General features: G+C 37.8%; 1 long non-coding RNA gene across 1 annotated transcript in view; it reads left to right on the top strand.

The window, feature by feature from the left end:
* The first annotated feature begins 524 nt into the window (after positions 1–524).
* LOC141410723 (uncharacterized) overlaps positions 525–22026 on the top strand; it is a 48106-nt gene continuing 26604 nt past the window's right edge. The window contains exon 1 of the long non-coding RNA XR_012435513.1: positions 525–1277. This is a non-coding gene — a long non-coding RNA (uncharacterized lncRNA). The remainder of the gene's footprint in view (positions 1278–22026) is intronic.

Below are 22026 nucleotides of genomic sequence, written 5' to 3'. Positions count from 1 at the left end.
TTTCAAAGAAATTTCACATCTTGTTGAGTAGGCAAAAGTTGATTGAACACATAAGCTTTTTCATGGTGAAAGAATTTTCCTAATAACATCTGATGAAAATAGATTAAGAAAAACAATTGGATAATTGGATATCCCTATAACTAAATTTCAAGAAAGATTTAAAGATATTATACAAAGCAACTACTAATACAATTTTTTCCACTAAGCAAATTTATTTTCTTATCAGAGGTTTACACTGCATCTGCCTTTAGTAAATTTTCTTAATTTTTTGAGTGTTCAGATTACAATATATAAATTCTAGGGCCTAATTTAACTCTTCTATCTTAGCAATACAAGTTTATCTTAAAATACAAAAATGTACATCCTTTTTTAGTATCTGGATGACCCCAGGGAAATAGTGATCATTTGAACAAATTACAGAAATTGTAGCCAAAAATAAAATGAGGATTATGATACTATTTATTAATGTAGGTCTGTGATGTTACATATTAATTTCTCTTGAAGCTTCCAACTTGTTAGGAAATTGTGAGGTTGTTTTCTGTTGCATGAGTTTAAAATTTAGCTTCACTTTCTAATTAGAATTAATGTCTTATCATATTTGTTTTCATTCTGAAGAGGAAGATAGCCTTGAAACAGGGTTGTAAAACATGGTAAACTGTCAATTAAAAGCTGTAACCTTGGACAGAGCTGTGAGGAATTGCCCATTAGAGCCATGCAAAAGTTTGGGACCAAGATGAAAGGCACCATGTAGAGATAAGCACCCATTCCTGCCTTCCTTTGTCTCCACTTGTAAATAAACTTTCCAAAGCAGGCCTCCCCTGCTGTTCTTATCTAAACCTTAGGTCTCTAACCCACTACTGGCCCTATTTTATGGGAGAGCACATTACTTGTAACCTGATACCCTGCACTGCCTTTTAAATATCCTGTGAATCCTTTGTTCAGGGCTCAGACACAGGTATACGCCTGGGCCTGCTAGCGCAAAATTAAAATCTGAGTTCTCCACTCCTCCAAGTGTCGCTTGGTTTCTCCTCTGACTATATTGCCACAACAAATGGAGGCCCCAGCGAGATTCCAACCGACTGGCCCCTTGTGCCACCAGCTAGCAGCTGGGCTGCATTGGAGTAGGGAGGGACATGGGACTGAACGAGGTGGCGCACCACCCGATGGTATTCTGGGTCCTCCTTCACCCTGGTGCCCCAACTCTCTGAGCAGTCTTGACCCAGCTTGGACTCCAAGGAGAAGTGGACCAACTCATCTGGCAGTCTTGTCTAGACTTGGTAAGCAACCTCCGCCCCCCGCCCCACCCCGGAAATCAGTCTTAAGTCAGGAAGTCAGGTCCCACGGAGGGGAGCTTGATCCACTCCCAGGAACCTCCGAGAGGAGTTCCAGAAGTCAGGCACTTCTCCCAGAGTGGGGGAAGGAAGGTGTTATAACTTTGGTGTGAATGTGTGTGTGTGTGTGTGTGTGTGTGTGTGTGTGTGTGTGTGAATTTGTTTAAAGCACGGGCAAAACTTAATCTGCTCCTGGAATTCCAGCTCATTTTATGCGCGCTTAAGTTGACAGTTTTTCTGGCATGCTTAATTTATAAAACTTTTTGTGTGTGCATGTAAACATCTTAAAAATGGTTCTTAAATTGATACTATAAGGTTAATATGATATTCAAGGAAAAAAAACAGGATATTTGTTTTAAAGATCTTTGTTATAAACTGCTTAGGCTTTTACATTTAAATATGCAAACATCTTAAGGGCGATTCTTATTATAGAGTAAAGGTAAAAGTTATTACTCTGTTCTACTGCCACCTTAAACAACAACAACAACAAAAAACAAGTTTTCAAACTTATTTCAGTCAGGTCTCACTAGGATGCAGACACTCAGGGGTTAACACTCTGGCTTAGCCAGGAAGGAAAAAAGGAGGCTACAGTCTGCAACAAAGTCTTGGAATTTAGGTAGTTAAAATGACCTTAGCCTGTTTCATTCTGTCATAAATAAAATCTGGGATTTAATTCACTCTTATAATATATGGGTCTATTAACAAATGAGTTTTCTATAAGTTACTTTTATACAAAAAAATAATTTCAGGGTTGCTTTCTTTCTTGTTTTTTTTCATGCAAATGTAAGGCTCTAAGTTAAAAGATTTTATGAGTTATTTTCAACAAGTAACAAAATATATAAAAGGTATTAAGGATATGGTTTTTTCAAAATAAATAAAGGGTTAAAAGAATACTTTTAGACAAAGAAGAGGATAAAGACCAGCTCCCCAGAGGATATGAAATAAATTGTCACAAAGATACAGAGTAAATTGTCATAAAATGATACAGCTTATAGATGGTATATAACTGGTTAAAGTTAACTAAAATCCAGTTACATTAAAGGTTTTATAACTTCGAAATTTAATGTACTGATGTTAAACTAAAACTTAAGTCTCTAAGCTCATAACAACAAGGCTACCTTAAAAATATTATATTGGTCTAGATAACATTTACAAAAATTGCCTTATAATTGTTTTGTTTTGTCAAGGTAACTCAGAAATTTTTGGTACTACAGGTTAATCCATAAATTTGTCAAGATAACAAGAGTTATTAAAACACAGAGAGACAAGAGGCAGCTGAGCACAGGGAGTACTGCTGCACTGATATGAGGGTTAAGACAGATTTACTTATGTAAAGCCAAAGTGCACCCTCCAGATAGGAGAAAAGTAAATAAATAAATAAGTAAAAACTCCAAAAGGAGCACTACACTGGAAGTCAAGATCTCCAGTTTTTATTAGACATAACAGAGTGGAGGTGTTAATCCTACTCCTTTCACATGGCAGGTGGAGGGAATTTTTCCCTGAGATGACCAGATTGGGGCTGTTATTTTAGGGGGGTTCCATTGACTGCAGGTTGATGGGATTCTGCTATATGTCAAGAGCCATCTGTTAATGTCAACAATCTGGGATGTGATCGCTTATCAACATCTGAGCCATGGTTCTTGGCCACTATGTTTCCTAACTTCACACTTAGTCCCCATAAATATTTACCTGTGTTCTCTGGTGATTTTTGTCAGCGTTTTAACTACTAAGGTAACTGAGTCATGTTCATTTAAGAGTTGGTTTATGTAGGGGTTAACAATGAGGACAGCCATGTTAGGACTAGACTCCCCCCCCCCTTGCAGCTGGCTCACCTTTGTCATCCTGGATATATGCCAGGGACAGCTGGGCAGACAGTGACTTTCCTGGTACTTTTCCACTAGCCCCCTATGTCTAGCCCAAGCCTGTATATGGCAATGGGCTCTTGATGTCTTGCTGGGGTCCCCCTCCACGAGGCTCTTGCCTAAATAATAAACCTTGTACCAGTGTTTCAGCTGTCTCTGTGCCTATTCCATGCCTCTTATTTTCTAACAGTTATGTAAAACTTTCTAGATGACCTCATGGTTAAACAACTGTTGTCTTGGATGATTCTAATACAGTTTGTACCCTAGGCTAGTTTGTGACTTTGCTGTTTGGGTTTGCTAAAACTGTTCTTTCCCCTACAACTGATAAAAATCTAGTTTTACTTCAAGAGCAACAACTAAATTAATATGTGTATTAATCTCTATAGAGTTGTGATGCTATTGCTGGTTCCTGTGTATTAAATATATTTGTATTTTTTTAAGTATATCAAGCCTTCTACAATACAAAATTTAGATAAACATGGTAACATAAAGTTAATGGTACTGATGTACTGCTCTGCTAGTTGCTAAATTGTACATCAAAATTTTAACCATGGCTCTTTTAAGTTTTTGTCATTTCAGTTCTGATCCTCCTGGGACATTTATAATCAAGTCCATAAAAATGACTCTCATAAGTGCTTATGTGTCAACCAAGCTAACTACTTAGACATCTGCTTTTGTTAGATTTTTGTCTTGTATTGTCCTTGTCTAAAAGACCACTGCCTAAGAGCCACTCCTTCTAAGCCTCTTTGTTGCTTAAGTTTGGCCAAAAGGGTCTAGTTGGCACTGACTCCCACCTGATCTGCTCGTTATTCCCACCCAATGTGGGACTGAAACCAAACAAACAGAATCCAGGAAAAAGTAGCCAATCAAGAAAGATCTTCAGTCTGCAGCCATACCACCCTGAATGCACCCGATCTCGTCTGATCTTGGAAGCTAAACAGGGTCAGGCCTGGTTAGTACTTGGATGGAAGACAGATCTTCAGAAGAGACTGTTCAGAGACTAACAATCTGGAGACAAAGTGGGGAATGCCATCAAAGTTCCATTGGTGCCAGACCTCTCAAAGATAACCAAGGCCGAGAGGATTAAAGAAATGGTTCTTATACATGTGTGGCTATCTGACATTAAAACTTTTCCAGACACAAACTCATATTTTTAGACAGGGTGTTCTACTTAAATAGAGAAAAAATAACTATTTTTACTGGCCCTAAACATGTCCTTTAATACTTAAAGATGGTGTTTTTAACTTTTAAAAAAAATAAGTTTTCTTAGACATATATACTGACAGTATATTATTGCCAAGGTAATTCTACTCAGTTAAAAAAAAGAGAGAGAGAGAGAGAGATGATACATAAAAGATTAAAATGAAATTACTCCAACCCAGTTGGACGGGTCCCCATCTAGTAATGTTGGCAGCTCTTAGGACTGTTGAAGTTACAGGAGTCACTCCTGGGACTCATCACTCCTGGATAAAAGGACAGCCACCCCTGCAGAGCCCAACGTCTGACAGGCTCTCCATGATTCAACTAATACCCCTCAGATTAAGGTTCCAGAGAACTTCACAACAGCATGCCATCACTGGAGAGATCTCCAGCCCTGCCCCAGCCACATCCCAGAAGCTGGTTGGTCAACGCACGGCAGAAGCCTGAGGATTCATTCACCAGGACACAGATGTATCCTCTTCTCTGTCACCCATACCTTATCCTGATGATTAGCATTGGGCAATCTGTTTGCACTAAGACCGGCTGTCGCTGCTCCCCAAGATTGGAATGTAAGCCACAGATTACTGCTGGCCTTCTGTTATCTCCTCATAGTAGGAAGCCTTACTGCTGTTTGGTGTCGTCTGTAGCCTAGACTCCAGTCTCAGGCATGAGGTCTCTAATGTGTTATTGCCTTCTGACTCTGCTACATTTTGAGGTTGTCCAATTGGGAGGCTGGGATGACTGCTCGACCTGCATAAGGCTGCTTTCCTTCCAGGGAAAACTGAAGTATGCCTTCACCTTTTATCAGTATCTGTCACTCGTGTGCAGCATATCAATCTCTGAATGCACCAGGAGAGGGACAATTTACTATAAAGAAAGCTGATAGCCTAACTGGGTTGCAAAAACAAAGGCACTATAGGGCATATGGGTTGCTGGGAGAAAGACAGGGACTCCTTAAAGTCATAAAACAGTGGAGGAAATAAGCCTCCTTGTGCCACCCTACCCTTCCACCCCACTCCCATATCAGTTTACTAAAGGGAGAGCCGCAGATCTAGAGAGGCCACCCAGAGGTGATTACCTAGGTGGACCTGGGCCAGTAAAAGACATTGATCTGCCACCACCATGACCCCCATTAAAGCTTCCTTCTAGGACAGGAAACCTTAACTTGGAATCTCAACTGTAGAGCTACCACCATTAGATGTACAGTTGACAGGCTATGGTGCACCAGCCTGGGATTCTTCCTTGTCTGAGTTCCTTGCTTATCAGTATTTGCCAGCTGACTGGAAGGGCATTTGCATATTAGCATTCCTCACCCTAGATAAACATAGTGCCTAACAGTCAGACCCCCCCCACCTTTAATGGCTCATATGTGGCTGAAGAGAGCTACCCAATTCATACCTTTATTAATTGGACTGGGGATAATGACTGGGAAAGGAACAGGCATAGGAGGGACTGCCTCATCAGTCGCCTACTATAATCAGTTATCTGTGGACCTAACAAATGACATAAAACAAATGGCTAGGTTTATAGTGACCATGCAGGACCAGCTGAACTCTCTAGCATCAGTGGTCCTCCAAAATGAGAGTGGGTTGGATTTACTCACTGCCAAGAAGAAGGGCTTTGATTTTTCTCAGACACAGAGTGATGTTCTATGTAAAGCAGATAAAAATAGTCAGAGATGGCTGACTCCATTATCTGGCCTCTCCTTATGCTTCCATTGGCACTTGTGTTTGGTATGTGCCTTCTTAACGCCATAACTAACTTCATTAGCTCACAAATGGAGGTGATAAAGTTACAGCTCCTGGTAACACAATATAGGTCTTTGGGACAAGAAAAACCTTATAAGATTTCTAAAGTCTAGTGTTGATGCTTGTCCACAAGTGGAAAAAGCATCAAAAGGGGGGAATGAAGAGGAAGATAGCCTTGAAACAGGGTTGTAAAACATGGTAAATTGTCAATTAAAAGCTGTAACCTTGGACAGAGCTGTGAAGAATTGCCCATTAGAGCCATGCAAAAGTTTGGGACCAAGATGAAAGGCACCATGTAGAGATAAGCACCCATTCCTGCCTTCCTTTGTCTCCACTTGTAAATAAACTTTCCAAAGCAGGCCTCCCCTGCTGTTCTTATCTAAACCTTAGGTCTCTAACCCACTACTGGCCCTATTTTATGGGAGAGCACATTACTTGTAACCTGATACCCTGCACTGCCTTTTAAATATCCTGTGAATCCTTTGTTCAGGGCTCAGACACAGGTATATGTCTGGGCCCGCTAGCGTAGAATTAAAATCTGAGTTCTCCACTCCTCCAAGTGTTGCTTGGTTTCTCCTCTGACTATATTGCCACAACAATTCAACATACCAAAGGAAACACTAGTCAAGAAACGTTAAGCCAAATTAGAATTCATTTTATATTTTCATTACCATTATGTTGCTTTTTTGTTTTATTGTTTTACTACCTTGAAAGTAAAGAGAAACCTAATTGGACCACTGACTATGATCCAGAATATTTCTAAATAGTCTAGAATTTAATAAAATTACAATAGAAAGGGCATTAATCTCACTACATATTTAATGGTCACTTACTATGTGCCACTTAGAATTAAGTCCTATATATACACATTAAAGTGCTGAAAATGTGGAGGTGGAGTTGTGTTTAAGTCTAGCTCACAAATACACAGAGGTTCAAAGGCTATAGACAGATTGTCCAACACATGTAGTTAAAAATGGTGAACCTGAGATTTGAACCTGAGTTTTTCTCACAACAAAAGTTTTGTACCGCCATGAAATCAGGGTAGGATTAGCTTATTGGTATCCAAGACACTAGACTGAGAGAGGCCTGGGGTTGCCAGGAGCCAAATGTCCTCCCATGGCATCTGTCCCTGACCATGTTAAGAACTGAAGCTTAGAGCCAGAAGCCCAGTCCAAGTAAGCAGAACACTTTTTAAATGAATTTCTTGCCTAGTTTTATTTTCTGGATATCTTTGACACTATTGTCAACACTTACCCACCTTCACGCTCCACAAGCCCTGCTAAGTACCTCTCTCTCTCTCTCTCTCTCTCTCTCTCTCTCTCTCTCTCTCTCTCTCTCTCTCTCTCTATCTCTCTCCCTCCCTCCAAGACTGGGGATTGAACTCAGGGCCTTTATTATTTGAGCCATGCCCCAAAGCCCTTTCTGCTTTTAGCTTGTTTTTCAGATAGGGTCTTGTGCTTTTGCCAGTGAATACAGACAATAACTAGGGACCCCAGGAAAACTCCACTAAGAGGCAGACCCAGTAACCACTTATCTTACAAAAACAGCTCTGCACACAAATTGCATAAAATGTTTTAAATTCCAGAGAAAACCATCCTGTTTTCTAGTAGACATTCCACTGACCTGAGTGGGTAGGAGTAAGGAGGAGGGGAAAGGGAGGAGGGAGAAAGGACAAGATGGACTTAAATGGAAACTGTTGCCCTTGATGCTAATAAGGTGAATTTAACTCTCCAATCTGAGGTTGCTGTGTTGGCAACCAGTCAATGAGCATAGCCCTTTCATGTACCTAATTAGTGTGTAAACTGAGCCACACCCAGAATTAGGTCAATAAAAACCCCTAGACCCTGCTACTTTGCTGTCAACCCATTTGGGTCTCCTTCTTCCCCGTGGAAATTTTCCCTTTTTTGCTTAATAAACTTTCCTATTTTTATGCTCACCCTTCCTTGTCCTTGACCTTAAAGTTCATTCCTTGGATTCATGAACCAAAGACACTGCATCTGGCCAAGATGCTGCAACACCTAAGCCAGCAAGATTGAGTGGAAGCTTTCAGGCCTGCACAAATCTCCTGTATCAACATGGCCAGTCTGGGACTGCTATCCTTTTATTTCTGCCTCCTGAATATCTGGGCATAGTACCACCATGCCCAGCTTGTTTATGAGATAGGGTCTTACCAACTCCTATCTCTACTTCCCAAGCTGCTTCTTAGTTTCTTTCACCTCTGTTGACTACATTTTGGTCACTTTTTCTCTGACATATTTTAAGTAATCTGAATGATAATATTGAGTCCTAGTTCATAGGGCCTTGTAAATTCATAATGTTTTAGAATATCCCTGTCTTTTATGAAATAGAATTTTCTAAAATGTGTGAATTCAGTTACTGCTTCTTTCCCTTGGTGAGTTCTCCTTCTCCTAGGCACTGTAAATTAATATCTGAATCCGTAGACTGGGAGTGGAGTTAAAGCAACTATGAAGCATCATTCTAGATTCTACTAAACAAAGAAAAGACTCTTTCTAGAATTTCTGGTTATTTTGGAATATCTCAATCATTGCATCGAACTTTATTTAAAAAAAAAAAATTCATGATGAAATTAAAGTTGGCAAATATCTCCATGGAAGAAAAGCATAAGACCTGGCTTTTAGTCTTGCTGCGGAGTAATTTTGATCAAAATGCTCCATTTATGTAAGCTGTTAATGTCGTTTGAGAAATGAAGAGGAAATGTGGTCTCTAAAGCTTGTAAAAGTCATAAGATTATGTAACAGTCTGACTCTGACTAGCAAAGGGGTAATTTAAAGTTTGGAAGTGTAAAAGAGTGGCCTGATTAACCAAGCCTCAGTGCACAAAGTCAAAACTAGATCAATGTTATTTCACTTCCTCCTGAAGTTTCAACTCCATATTCTAAAGTTGTTTGTGTAGTTGGGAAATGACTGAGAGAAATGCCAGCAAGACTTTCTTAATGCTCTAGATGATTGGAGCAGAAAACAGTTTGCTAACAGAGCAAACATTTCAAGGAATTTTGAACTTATGTACTCAAACAGATCTGAGGACCTATGATCCCATTTGTAAGCTGAAATTTAGGATGTTTAAGATGCAACTGTATTGATTAGAAATTTCAATTTGATTAGATATATTATTTAAATTCAAATAGGAATTATCATTAAAATAAATACAAATAATAAAGCATGTTTTGCTATGCCTATGGCAATTAATTTATTTTGCAAAAGAAAAGACATTGAGCAAGTATGTTAGCTGAGTATGAAATATGTTCAAAGTCATGGTAAATTAAATAAATGGGAATTTACAAGAAAAGCATATTATATTTTAATTCACAGTTTGGAAAACATTTTAAAGTATAATTCCAGGTCTTTACAAGACGTAGAAAAATGAACACTGTTACACTCTTTTGGAAGGAATTTCAATTGATACCATTTTTTCTGGTAGACATTTTGCTAGAATGCATTATTCTGTTTGAATTAACAAATTTATTCCTATGAAATCATGCTGTAGATGTATAAAAAGATGTGTATGTATAGAACATAAATTATATAATTACATTTATGGCTAATATTTTTGCCATGACATTAGCTATAATCTTATGGAAAGATTATAGATAAAATTTGGAGAAATGCAAATATCCAAAATTAGGGTTGAGTTAAATATGCCACGATACAGTAGAATACTATGCACATAGAAAAAACTGATTCTGTTGTATTTTGTTCACTAATATTAAGTAAATTTTACAAAATATTGTTAAATAGAAGGCAGTTTTACTTTTACTCATATGCCTATATTGCATGCATTTATGTGTTTCTGTGCCTAGAATAAACAAAAGGGTACTATAAAATGTGTTCATATATATTGAATAGCATAATTTTTGTGCAATATTCTATTTTTTTCATCAATGAATATTTAGATTTGTGAAACAGAAACAGCAGAATTTAGTTCTTTTGCAGTTGAATATTCTCTCAATGGAATTTTAAATTCCACAAAAGATCAACACTTGACAATCTTAGTGATAGTTTACTCAGATAAAAATGAAAACAAAAGCAGAGAAATAAGAATGACCTTCACTTTTATTAACTTGTCAAAAAAAATAACAGGAGAAATATTTTGGAAGGGGTTTTAGAAAGACAAGGATTTTTGTGGCATCGTGTTTAAATAGCCTCTATTTCTCATCTTGCTGAAATGTTTTAAGTCTCATTGAAAAGTAGAAATGTATATATTGATAACTGCAAACAATTTTATAATCATCAACTTTGAATGTTAAAAAACACTCCATTCTCTGTAACAAAACATACCATCTCAATCCATTTTCTGTTGCTATCACAGAATAGCTGAGACTAAGTGATTTATAAAGAAAAGAGGTTTTCTTGGTTCACAGTTCAGGAAGCAGAGGAGTCCTGGACCAGACAGGTACATCTGGTGAGAGCTACGTGCTTCTTCAACTCATGGCAGAAAGAAGCAGAGGCTAAATGGGTATGTCAGAGAGAGAGATCTTGAAGGTAACCTTGCTGTGTAACAATCTGCTATGAAGGTAACTAATCAGCCCCATGAGAGCAAGAACTCACTCCTACATGACAGCAGGAGTCTATTCCAGACAGCTCCACCCTATGACCCAATCACCCCACATTTAGGAATAAAGCTTCCGTGAGAATTTTGGCAGGAACAAACAATATTCAAATCATAACAACATCCAAGCCTAGGGGAAGTTTTCCTGCCTTCTAAAACAGGAAAGTTGTTATGTGCAATTGTGCACGTGAGTACCAACCACCTTCCAGGATGAGGCTTGATCTTATTATTAGCTCTGAAGTTGTTTTAAAGTGAATTATTTCTCAGAAGACTGAGATCCTATTTAAAACTCTCAGAATGACTTTCTTTTTCTGATTTCTTCCCTCAGTTATTTAATTCTCCACCTCAGGACACTTAACAACATTAAGTCCCCCTAGGATATGGGTTTCATGAGCACATAATAGGTGCTCAGAAATACTTATTGTCATAGGCAGATGTTAAGATACTTCTTGATGATTTTTGGTCAGGATTTAATAAAAATACCTGAATGCCTATCATTTAGTAAGTGCTCAGGAAATTAGTTGTTATTAGTTTAATCATTGGCAAAAGATCACTTTGGGATGTGTGATTCTCTGTATAACAACTACAGAAATTTGTTTCTGTAATTTAAGAATATCATATAATAGGTTGTCTTCTTTGCAAAGTGGAAGTTAGACTCTATGTGCCCTATCAGAGATACTGTTTTAAAATGTTGCCACCATTCCCTTACACAAAGCAGAAAAAAAAAACCCAAAACAAAAAGCATGTGAAGTTTTGAGTAGCCTTGACTGTATTCAAATCCTGGTTCTGCATTTATGAAGTATGTGAACTTAAGGAAGCCACTTCTTCTCTCCAAACCTCAGAAAACAAGAGCAGCTGCATGTACTTCACTGAGTGGCTTTTGTCAGGACTGAATTAAATGGAACATAGAATACTGGGTCCAGGTTGTAATCCAGTTAGCACTCAAAAAGCAAAAGCAAGTTCTCCTATTGCTGTCTTGAATACCATGGTAAAGTAATCTTTGACAATTCTAAAACTCAAAACCTTCAAGAGAATCCAAGAAGAACTGAAACTTTTTCACTTGGTACCAATTTCTTTGTGCTCAGAGTTGAACCAGCAGCCACTGCTCAATCTCTTTGACATTCTCCGATTTTTGGCTCCTGATAGTCATTGTTCCCCTATATAAATAAGACCTCTTTGGGTCAGTCTGTCACCATTCAACATGGTGTCGATCCACCTCTGATGAAGGCACCTTTCTTTATAGCCAATATAAGTGACTTATTTACAGTGAACAGAAAAATACAGTAAGAGCAAGTTTGAATGCTATATCTTAATTCTGTGGTTTGCCATTGCATAACAGTATAAATATTATTGCCTTTGACTTGAGATGCTATATCTATAAAATGGGGGTTATATCCACTTCAAAGAATTTAGGGGGATCAAGTAATGTAAAGTGGCATGCCTAAAGAAAATGACTAATTATTCAGTGAGTGACAGCTATTACCTGCTTGTGATAAATATGATTATGATCATGGTGGCCACAATCAATTTTGTAGTCTCAGTATTCAAGAGAGCCTAGAACAATGTTTGCATATGAACAAATGATTGGATTTACAGTCTTACAGCAGCACAAGAGGTGTCATTTTTTGCCTATGAGGGACAAATGTCTGTGTTTCCTCCTAGAAACATAAAGGTATATATATATCTGTAGCATCTACAGAACCCCCGGCACCTCTTTGTCATTTCTGATGACCATGTGACTCGACCAACCATATAACTAAAGATTCTGGTGAGACCTCCACAATGCAACTGACTCAGCCTCTTTAAATAAAAATGACACAAAAAAGTGGAAAAGAGATTTACTTATAGACCATCCTACATAGACACAAGGTGCTGTTTTGTTTTTGTGACACACCAGCAACTCTTTAAATATTTATTGTCAACCTGGGGAATTCATGAGCAGTATGCAGGCATATTTAGGCCTTTAATATGCCATCTCAGCAGGGCCTGCTTACAGTCGCCCATCTGGAAGATGAAACTTTACAGCCAATTTTAAAACATATTTTCAAGGACATATAAAACTGTTTCTAGCTGATTTCCACCAACACATATGAAAGCAAACCTGGGTCTCTTGTATTTGAGAGTCAACATTTAAGCCAGAATCAATACTTCTTTTCCGGAACACCTGTAGCAAACTCCTGCACAGTCAAGCCTAATTTATATGCAGTTCTCTAAACCAGCCTGAGAACAGTGTATGAATCATAGTAGAGAGGTATGTTTTCACATTATGACACCAAAAGCAGTAAAAAGTATAGCTAAAATTTTATTCCGATCTCTTTGCTTCAGACTTAATGGATATATATAATGTGTTAAGTCTCTGACATTTGAATAAAATTCCCCATAATTCTACCAAATGCATTTCTAAACATAATGAGGTGTTGTAACATTTATCATTACTTTATTGTTACTTTTTTTTTTTTTGGTGGTACTGGGGTTTGAGTTTAGGACATCGTGCTTGCAAAGCACGCACTCTACTGCTTGAGCCACACCTCCAGCCCCGTTATGCCCTGGTTATTTTGAAGATGTAGTCTCAAACTATTTGCCTGGGCTGGCCTCCAACCATGATCTTCCTGATCTCAGCCTCCCAAGTAGATAGGACTACAGGCATGAGCACTGGTGTCCAGTTACATTTGTCTATATAGTAGTTGTTTTACTGAAAGTCTGATGAAAGATACATATTTAAGTTTTTAATCTGCTGCAAACATTGCATATCAAAATTAAACAATCAAACATGTTACCTTATCAGTTTGTGAAGCTTTAAAAGTCATTGCTGTGTTATAGAATCTCAAATGCCTTAAGGTTGAAAGAAATTTTCAGTTAGTCTGCCTCAAACACCCATGCAATCCATGCAATTTAAAGGACTATCCTCCTTTTTTCTGTCTCTCTCCCCTCTGCTTCCTTCCATCCTTCATCCCTCCTTTGTACCCCTCCACCCCCTTCTTTCTCTCCTGGCCTTCCCTCCCTTTCTCCACCCTTGCCTTTCACCTTCTTGCTTTCCCACCTACTTTCTTTCCCACATTCCTTTTATCTCTCCCTCCCTGCCTTCCCTCTTTCCCTCCTTCTTTCCTTCCTCTGATTCTCATAAGCTAATGAAGTTGATGCTCAAGTGGAAACATATCTAAATATTCAGTCCCCCCTCTCTGTCCTGATAGTTCAAATTATTTTCTTTAGAAGGTATATTTAGATCATTTCTCCATAAAATAAAATAATAAAAACATTCTGTATGTTATCTAATATGGGGGCATAAGAGACATTTATGGGAATTGGGTGAAGAGGAATGGGGAGTGCAACAGCCCGTGTGAAAGCATCCACAAAAGTCTCTGTGGAAGCATTTAGGTCACTGACCAAATCCCAGCCACTTTCCAGAGCAGAATCATGATATCTCCTTGAAGTGTTCCCCCACCCTCAAAATGACCACTGTGAAAACACGAATGAAGAAAATCAGTTCATCTAAAATGATTTTCTATAACTCACATTTATATAACAAGTTTAACTTGGGCTAACATTGCCTTTTCAAGAACTAAGAAGAAGCACATGATGTAGCTCTCTCATCCCTCTCAGTCAGGGGAATAACACATCCTTGAAATTAGTACTGAAATTGAGAAGTCTGATAAAATCCAGGGCAGTAATGGTAGATGGTAGGAATGATCCTCTTTGTGTTACCTCTATTCAAATGAGATCTGATGTTACAAAGGACAGGGGATGATTTTCCTCTTGGTGATGCCTGGTTCCAGATGTCTACAGCTCCCCCATTTACTTGACAGGAAAACTACCCAGGAGAATTGAGTAAACTAGACTCTATTCACTATTTACACTAGGTTTCATGTAGTTTGAAAACATTGACCATCATTAGCAGAATTTGTTGTATCCCTCTGTGCCAGTTCCTGTACTTGAAATTGAGGAAGCACAAAATTGGGCAATCATTACATTTATTGGAGAGCAAATTATTTGGACAACCATTTTTAAAGAGTCTCCATGACTTTCAAACAGTCTGATCCTTCTTTCACTCATTTCTTGGCTGGTATTGAAAGAAATATGTTTGCACTATGTCTCAAGTCCTTATCGTCCATTATTATTCTTTTTCTTTTTTAAATAAAAAATGATGCCATATGGTGAAATGCCATATTAGCTAATCATTCTTAGGACATTACTACAAGGCTATAAAACTAGAGGCTGCTTTGAAGATTTTTGCTTAGACCCAGGCTCCAATATATGAGTGATTCATTCATCTTCTACAAGACAGTTCCTTGAGTGTGGATTTTCCCAAGTAAATTGAATTTATATCAGTAAGGAATAAATGTCTATCAGGGTTAAGCCACTCTTCATTGGGTTTTCTGCTTTATACAAGTGATCCTAATTCTAACTGATTCAGCTAGTTATCAGTAGTTGGCACAGACAGTCCTTACCTTCCCAGGGCAGCAAATATTTGATTGGAACCTGGAACTGGATCTTTAGCCAGATGGAGCTCAGGTTAGTGGAAAGAAGATTGTAATGACCTAGAAGATGGAAAATGAAAGACTTTTTAGGTGGAATAAACTCTATGTTCAGATGAACTACGTATAAGTACACTCTAATTGAAATCATTAAAGCTTGTCAAGGAGTCATCCCAAAAGGTGCCTTGGTAGTTGTCTCTAATCTCCCCTCTTTCTGTTCATGTACTATGACCCAGCAGGGTGACTCCAGAAAACTGGATCAACAAGCTCCTTTGTGTCCTGTATCTGATTGGGTTCAGTTAAAGAGAAATACCAGCAGAACTTCAGAGTGAAGCAAGAGATGGTCAGGGTCCTTTAGCTGACTTATCTTATCAATAGTAGTCAGTGTTCCTTTTCCTTCCAGGTTCTCTTCCTTGGTCCTTTGAAACCTAGAGGTAGCAATAGGGTCCTGCTGTTACTAGCTTTTAGGAAAAACAACTTTCTTTTTTCTATACTCACACTAATGTTTTGGATACTGGATACATAGATTTCCTATTCCAAGTATTCTGTAACTGTTGTAGTTAGCATGAACCCCACAAACTGCCTATCACCCACTTCAGATATCAGCTGCCAAATAGGGATCCCCAAGTTATGCACTATTTAGCCAAGTCCAACTTGGCTACAAGTCAGAGGTTCCCACCATCCCCTCCTCAGGTTCCATCATTTGCTAGAACAACATCATTTCCTAGGAAAGCTGTTTACTTACTATATTACTGCTTTATTACAAAGAATAAATTAAAGGATGAACAGCCAGATGAAGGGAACAGCCAGAAATATTGTCAGCACAGCACTTTGTCCCCATAGAATTTTAGGGGATGAGCCTTTTTCTGGTACTTGAATGCATTCTTGTTCTGTCCACCAATCAGGAAGCTTTCTTACCCTTTTAGGTCTTCATGGAGGCTTCATTAGGCAGCCATGTTTGATCTGACAATTGACCATTGGCAGTCAACTCTATTTTCAGCCCTTTCTCCCTCCCCAGGATCTAAGGCAAAACTCTCAAGTCTTAACCCTCAAACCACATGGCCAGTTCCTCTGGCCAGGCTCTCCAAAAGTCACTTCACTAATATAAACTCAGGCATACTGAAAAGGGGCTTGTTATGAATAATACTTTCACTTAGGATATTATAAGGGTTTTATGAGCTCTGGGATAAAAACCAAATACATATTTCTTATTATGTCACAATATCACAGTAACACAGAGGATCTGAGTTTCTGATTTCTCTTATTACTGATGCTTTTGTAAATGTTCCCTTTAGTAAGCATTCCTCAAGTCAATCCAATTTTAATATACTTTTTGCTTCCTTATGGGATTTCCAGAACCTGTCAGAGTTCTGATTGCTTTATTTTGCTAATTTGGTGTACTTATTAAAAACAGTAGGACTATACTACCTAGCAAATGTACTTTTACCTCAAAGTACCTGCAGGTATTTTGTAAACACAGTAAGAATTCTTAAAGAATGATTGAAAACACCCCTTAATTAAGCTTGTAAGCATTTTTAGCCTTTGGGTTCCATCTCTCTCAAGACACGTCAATGCCCAAATGCATGATGCTTGTCATGGAGGCTTGTTGTTGAGTTCCTGCTATTGTTCAGTTTGTTTTGAGAACTACTAACCAAAAGATTTCTGCAAAGAATTAGCTTCCTTCTCTTACCCTCCCCCAACCATCTGCTCTGCAAATTGCTCGAAGAATCTTTCACTTGTTAACCCCTGAAATGGCTTTTCTCCTCTTTGCTCATAACTGTAGATGAATTTCTGTTTGCTACTTTTACCATGCTGCTGGAAAGAAGAGTTTTCTTCTTTTTTTTCAGAAAAAATCATTACATTCTTGCAATCAGTAGAAAACAGATTGTCTGTGCTAGCAGCTTCACAGTTCCCATGAACCTCCTTTGATGGCTATACTTGCTGACAACAGCAGTGGAGGTAATTCAGGACTGCATTACACACATACACAATGGCACTGATGCGTGAGAGAGGAGATCAGTGTCAAAAGAAATATGCTGGTGTGTGTCACTAAAATTCAAATGGGTGCCAGGAGTCAGAAGATGAGGAGGAAGAAGTAGGAAAATGCTTTTATGCACATCCTGACTTACACATTATTCATGAACTAAAGTCAAGCAGCGGAGCTCTCTGATAGAAAAGTGTCCTCTATGGACAACAGGAGCATCACACACTTATAGAACATCCACATGCAGCAATATACTAAAAGGATAAACAAGACTCTAAACAGTTACCAAGATATAAAGAAGAAATGAGCAGGAAATTTATTCAATATGAATTGTCTGGCATTGTGAAGTTTCTTCTAATTTTGAAACTACTTGAAAAGTCCTTCCTATGTCTATTGATATTACTTCTTGGTATTTGTATTTCAAATAATTTTGATAAAATGTGATCTCCTTTATTAAAAAAAAAACCTAGGTGTTATAACTGTATCACGATAGGTATAGCAATACTGAATGAAAGCATGAGCACATAAACAGTAAGGACCAGAGGTGAAACAAAGAAGGGGAGCGGATTAATCCTTGTGTGTCATTTTTTTTTCTTTTATTCATGTGTGCATACAATGTTTGGGTCATTTCTCCCCCCTTCCCCCCACCCCCTCCCTTTCCCCTCATCCCCTCCCTCTCCCCTCACCCCCTAGCTACTAGGCAGAAACTATTTTGCCCTTATCTCTAATTTTGTTGAAGAGAGACTATAAGCGATAATAGGAAGGACCAAGGGTTTTTGCTAGTTGAGATAAGGATAGCTATACAGGGAATTTATTCTCATTGCTTTCCTGTACATATGTGATACATTCTAAATTAATTCTTCTAGAACTAACCTTTTCTCTAGTTCCTGGTCCCCTTCTCCTATTGGCCTCTGTCACTTTAAAGTTTCTGCATTAGTTCCTTTGCATTGAGGACATCAAATGCTATCTTGTTTTTGGGGGGTTTCTTGCCTATCCTCATACCTCCCTTGTGTGCTCTTGCCTCATCATGTGATCAAAGTCCAATCCCCTTATTGTGTTTGCCCTTGATCTAAAGTCTGCATATGAGGGAGAACATACGATTTTTGGTCTTCAGGCCCTGTCTAACCTCACTCAGAATGATGTTCTCCAGTTCCATCCATTTACCTGCAAATGATAAGATTTCATTCTTCTTTATGGCTGAGTAGTATTCCATTGTGTATAAATACCACATTTTCTTAATCCATTCATCAATAGTAGGGCATCTTGGCTGTTTCCATAACTTGGCTATTGTGAGTAGTGCTGCAATAAACATGGGTGTGCAAGTGCCTTTGGAGTAACCTGTGTTGCATTCCTTTGGGTATATCCCCAAGAGTGGTATGGCTGGATCATATGGCAGATCTATGTTTAGATTTTTAAGAAGCCTCCAAATTTTTTTCCAGAGTGGTTGCACTAGTTTACATTCCCACCAGCAGTGTATAAGGGTTCCTTTTCCCCCACCAACACCTGTTGTTGGTGGTGTTTCTAATGATGGCTATTCTAACAGGGGTGAGGTGGAATTTTAGTGTGGTTTTGATTTGCATTTCCTTAATGGCTAGAGATGGTGAGCATTTTTTCATGTGTTTTTTGGCCATTTGAATTTCTTCTTTTGAGAAAATTCTGTTCACTTCACTTGCCCATTTCTTTATTGGTTCATTAATTTTGGGAGAGTTTAGTTTTTTGAGTTCCCTATATATTCTGGTTATCAGTCCTTTGTCTGATGTGTAGCTGGGAAATATTTTCTCCCATTCTGTGGGTGTCTCTTCAGTTTAGAGACCATTTCTTTTCTTGAGCAGAAGCTTTTTAGTTTTACGAAGTCCCATTTGTCTATGCTATCTCTTAGTTGTTGAGCTACTAGGGTTCCATTGAGAAAGTCCTTGCCTATACCTATTAGTTCCAAAGTATTTCCTACTCTTTCATGTACCAACTTTAGAGTTTGGGGTCTGACATTAAGGTCCTTGATCCATTTTGAGTTAATACTGGTATAGGTAATAAACATGGATCTAGTTTCAGTTTTTTGCAGACTGCTAACCAGTTTTCCCAGCAGTTTTTGTTGAAGAGGCTGTCTTTTTCTTGTAAGTCACTTTAAGAGCTAGAAAATCTTTTTCGAATTGAGCATCATTCTTCTTGTTCATTGGCCTGAACTGGATCTCATGGAACCCTTTAACCAATCAATGTCAATAGGCAATACAATTACCAACACTGGCTTAGTACAGTCATAATTATCCCATAAACTTGAGTTATTGAGATTTCTGCACTGGGTAGGGGTCAGCCTTCCTTGACACATCCCTCACGTGAGGGAATACCAACACCTACACAAAAGAGTTCCCTTAGTAAGAAAATGAGGGAAATAGCCCTAAGGAGATAATCATTAATGCTGGAACAGTCTAAAAGACCTAAATATAACAAGAAAAGAAAATGCCAACAGTAATAGCAGAATTTGAGTAATCACTGAATGGAGAGAAATAAATTCTTTCTCTAAACCTTCACTCATTCCCTGGAAGTATTACGTAAGCAGTATTTTACCTTTCTTGGTAAGAAAAAAGAAGGCAGTGGCTGGAGAGTGCTCATGCCCCATATCAAGAAAGAATCAAATTTATTATACTTATCTTTTATTTAATTTGTTGTCCTAAAAGTTCTTCTACAATTCATGCAACAGTGGGTCAAAGTGTAATCCAATTTTCCCATTGAGCTGATTGACAGATTCTTATCTTAACAAGATTAAGACTCTGAAGCAGAACTTTCTCTGATGCTTCAGAAGGCAATAGCTTTTCTCTGATTTTCTTGCCATTTGATGTTTGCTTGTCCTCGTAAATTGCCCTTTCTGCTTTAAAAATATTCATCATCTTTTATTCTTAGTGCTCCCTAAATCAATGGCAACTGTGCTTTCTATTTGCCATTTAGCCAAGTGAAAGTGAGGCTGTTTGAGACACAAGAAACATCTCTAAGTTTCTTTAAATATTATAAAGAAAAATGTATAAAAAAGGCTATCTTGAGAGCAGAATCCTAAATCCTAATGCTAAATTCACAGTACAATATAACCTGTTATAAGTATAGGAAAATTCAATGTGAGTATACTATAAATTTGGGGAAATCCCATTGTGAGTATGAATGTATATTTTCATCCAAAAAAGTAAATATATTATAAAAACTGTCTTTCTCATTTATCATTCAGTGAGCAGCATGAGGGAAGGTTGACCTTTCCCAAAACCTTTTTTGGTGTGTTGAGTATCAATTTCTAGATCCATCTCCAAATATGGGAGCCTGGGTTCTCTAGAAAGCTGGCCCAGATCTGGAAGGAAAGCTTAAAGTGGCTTGTCTGCTCATGAGTAGAGGTTATCTAATATTAGCTTCAGCATGATGAGAACAACAACAACAATGCCCTAGTCATTAATCACTGCATAGCAGACTGACTTCAAGATGTAAAAAGGATTTCAAACTCATGATCATTTTAATTAGGGTGAATGCACAATTGTATTTCATCCATATTAATCTGATTTTTAATTCTTTTGATTCAATTATTCCTTTTAATTCTTCTAGAACAAAAATCAGCTTTTCTAATCTTAAGCTTTAATTATTCATTTTAATTCCTCCAGGAAAATATGGTTTTTAAATTTAATTATCAGTTTCAAAAATGTCAATGATCAGATGCATTGTAATTATTTTAATATCATTAGGAAGTAAAAATGAGTACTATATGAATTAAAAGGAAATTTATCTAGCCAGACAGTATATAAACTGAAAATAGTTTATACATATAGTATAGATATACAGATATAGATATTATATAGATATTGATATAGGAAGATATAGGAAGATCCTATGTGTGAGTGTGATAACCATCCTCCTACCCAAATAAAGATAATAAATTTAAGAACAAAAGCAAGTGCAAACAAGTTTTTTTTTGTTGTTTTCAGGCAGACTTTTACTATGTAGCCCAGGCTTTTGACTCTAGCAAAAGCTGATCTGAAACTCAAGATCCTTCTACTTCAGCCTGCTGAGTGCTGGGATTACAGATATGTACCACTATGCCCTGCTTGAAAAGACATTTTGAGGGGCTGATGGAGTGGCTCAAGCAGTAAGAGCACCTGGCTAGTAACGGGGAGGCCCTGAGTTCAAACCCAGAGCTGCCAAAAAAAAGAAAAGACATTTTGATCTATGAACAGGGACCTGAAGAAATTCAACAAGTCTATAGCACTTTGCTTAAATCTGTGCATCTAAATCATACTACCTGGGTTAAAATCCCAGCTTCATGACTTTTTTTTGTGCATGTGATTTTTGAAAGTTTCTTTAATGTTTATGTGTTTTAGTATCCTTATCTGTTAAATGGTGATAGTGACAGAATTGGGTCATTGGAACCATTAAATTAGATAGTAAAAACAGAGTGCTTTGGGGAGAACAAGAGTCAGTATTTGGTGTTATTAGTATTATCTTACTTTCCTTTTCAAGGTGAAGAACTTCCTTCCAAACTAATTTCTATAATTTTGAGTGGAGGTAGAGGCAATCTGAATCAGCAAGGATTTCCATCACTGGTTTAGCCATTCATCCATCATCTTGCAGGAAATAGAAAACAATGGATCCATGCCATTCTATCAATAAGTTTTATTAAGATCCTGGTATGAAAACAGACCCTATGCTAGCATTGAGTAGAAATTATGGAAGGAACAAAGGAAAGGAAGAATGTTTTGTATGCAAAGAGTTTACACACAAAGAGTTTGACCAATACATATGTGAACAATCAGTAATAAACCAAAGTTAGAAATTACGAGCAAGTTATGCATATCTATAACATTTTACCTATCCCAAGATATAATAATTATCCATTGC

The sequence above is a fragment of the Castor canadensis genome, chromosome 9 (genome assembly GCF_047511655.1).
Source record: "Castor canadensis chromosome 9, mCasCan1.hap1v2, whole genome shotgun sequence".
NCBI lineage: Eukaryota > Metazoa > Chordata > Mammalia > Rodentia > Castoridae > Castor > Castor canadensis.
This window is presented reverse-complemented; position numbering and strand designations above follow the sequence as displayed.